This window comes from Haplochromis burtoni, unplaced genomic scaffold (genome assembly GCF_018398535.1).
Source record: "Haplochromis burtoni strain Fernald_Lab_line unplaced genomic scaffold, NCSU_Asbu1 Contig_682, whole genome shotgun sequence".
NCBI lineage: Eukaryota > Metazoa > Chordata > Actinopteri > Cichliformes > Cichlidae > Haplochromis > Haplochromis burtoni.
In genome coordinates, this window is record NW_024583043.1 from 205,025 (window position 1) to 207,724 (window position 2,700).

Here is a 2,700-nt window from a genome sequence, read left to right on the forward strand (position 1 = left end):
AAATAACCAAAGACCCAGACAGGAAGCAGGAGTTTACATTTGGAAGCTTGACTCTAAGCCTCGAATACATCCATCCATCTTCATCCGCTTATCCGAGGTCGGGTCGCGGGGGCAGCAGCCTAAGCAAAGAGGTCCAGACCTCCCTCTCCCCAGCCACCTCCTCCAGCTTGTCCGGGGGAATACCAAGGCGTTCCCAGGCCAGCCGAGAGATATAATCTCTCCAGCGTGTCCTGGGTCTGCCCCGGGGCCTCCTCCCGGTGGGACATGCCTGGAACACCTCGCCCAGGAGGCGCCCAGGGGGCATCCTTGCCAGATGCCCGAACCACCTCAGCTGGCTCCTTTCGATGTGGAGCAGCAGCTGCTCTACTCTGAGCCCCTCCCGGATGGCCGAACTTCTCACCCTATCTCTAAGGGAGAGGCCAGCCACCCTTCGGAGGAAGCTCATTTCCGCCGCTTGTATCCGCGATCTCGTTCTTTCGGTCACTACCCACAGCTCGTGGCCATAGGTGAGGGTAGGGACGTAGATCGACCGGTAAATTGAGAGCTTCGCTTTTACACTCAGCTCCCTCTTCACCACGACGGACCGGTGCAGCGTCTGCATTACTGCAGCTGCAGCCCCAATCCGTCTGTCGATCTCCGGCTCCCTTCTCCCATCACTCGCGAACAAGACCCCGAGATACTTGAACTCCTCCACTTGGGGCAGGAACTCATCCCCGACCCGGAGTGGGCACTCCACCCTTTTCCGGCTGAGAACCATGGCCTCAGATTTGGAGGTGCTGATCCTCATTCCCGCTGCGTCACACTCGGCTGCGAACCGTTCCAGTGCGAGCTGGAGGCCCTCACCCGATGAAGCCAACAGAACCACATCATCCGCAAAAATCAGAGATGAGATTCTGAGGCCACCAAAGCGAAAGCCCTCCGCCACTTGGCTGCGCCTAGAAATCCTGTCCATAAAAATTATGAACAGAACCGGAGACAAAGGGCAGCCCTGGCGGAGCCCATCACCCACCGGGAACGAGTCCGACTTATTGCCGGCAATGCGAACCAAGCTCTTGCAACGGTTGTATAGGGATCGAATGGCCCGTAGCAATGGGCCAGACACCCCATACTCCCGCAACACCTCCCACAGGACACCCCGAGGGACACGGTCGAATGCCTTCTCCAAGTCCACAAAACACATGTAGACTGGTTGGGCAAACTCCCATGCACCCTCAAGTATCCTCGAGAGGATAAAGAGCTGGTCCAGTGTTCCGCGACCAGGACGAAAACCGCATTGTTCCTCCTGTATCCGAGGTTCGACTAGCGGACGAACTCTCCTCTCCAGCACCCTGGCATAGACTTTCCCAGGGAGGCTGAGGAGTGTGATCCCCCTGTAGTTGGAACACACCCTCCGGTCCCCCTTCTTAAAGATGGGGACCACCACCCCGGTCTGCCAGTCCACAGGCACTGCCCCTGATCTCCACGCAACATTGCAGAGACGTGTCAACCAAGACAGCCCTACAACGTCCAGCGCCTTCAGGAACTCGGGGCGGACCTCATCAACACCAGGGGCTCTGCCACCAAGGAGTTGTTTAACTGCCTCAGTGACCTCGCCCCCGGAAATTGGCGGGTCATACCCCTCATCCCCAGACTCTGCTTCCTCCTCGGAAGACGTGTCAGTGGGATTAAGGAGGTCCTCGAAGTATTCCTTCCACCGCCCGACAATTTTCTCAGTCTTAAAAGTTTCTATTTGAATTCTCTTTTAACCGTCATTTAATGCTTATTTCAGATAAAATAATTATAGTGGGTGATTAAATTTTCGTATACGTACTGAAATCAACAGCCTAAACACTGCATTTAATCTATTATTAGACCCAGTTGGCTTTAATCACACTCTGAGCCTCATTCTGACACAAGGCATAGGAAATGGACATTAGTGAATACTGTTTAATGTCTGATCTTTTCTTAATAAAGTTTACATGTGCAAAAATGGACTACAAGAAAAAAAAGAGAGCCTCAAATCAGAAGTGCTTGACTTCCTTGTACAACTTACAGACACGGGCCTTAAAGCAGATAGCTCTGGAGAGCAAATGGCATCTCACTAATTTAGAAATTCGTTTTTTCTTTCTTTTTAAGGCCCTCAGTGAAGATAGGACTTATTTATCACTGAGTGAAGCAAATGAGTACATCTCCAGGTTTCTCGTCAGAGCTGTAACCAGGCTGATGAAAACTCAGAGCGCTGTTCAGCCCAGCATTCCTTTAACCTTAAACAGTAACCACTCCATCAATTTCTTCACAGATAACATTTTAACCATTAAAGAAAGAAATATTGATGACCATCTCACAGACATTATGTCCAAAACTTTCAATACTACTGATATTTATTTAGACTCTTTCTCTTAGATTGTTTGAGTAATTTGATTACTTCCTCCAACATATCTTTTAGACCCCATTCCTACAAGACTGCTCAAAGACATCCCACCATTAACTAATCCCTTTATCTTAAATATGATCAAAATATCTTTACTCCCTAACTTCTCTTAATATCACGTGACCAGCTGTCTTATATATCTCTGACCTTCCTTTTATCAATTGTTGAACGAGTAGTTGTAAAACAACTGTTCATCTGCAGATATATGGTTTTGTTGAAGTCAGAGCTCATCACAGCACAGAAACAGCACTAGTGAAAATACTGAATAATCGTACGGCCTCTGACAGTGG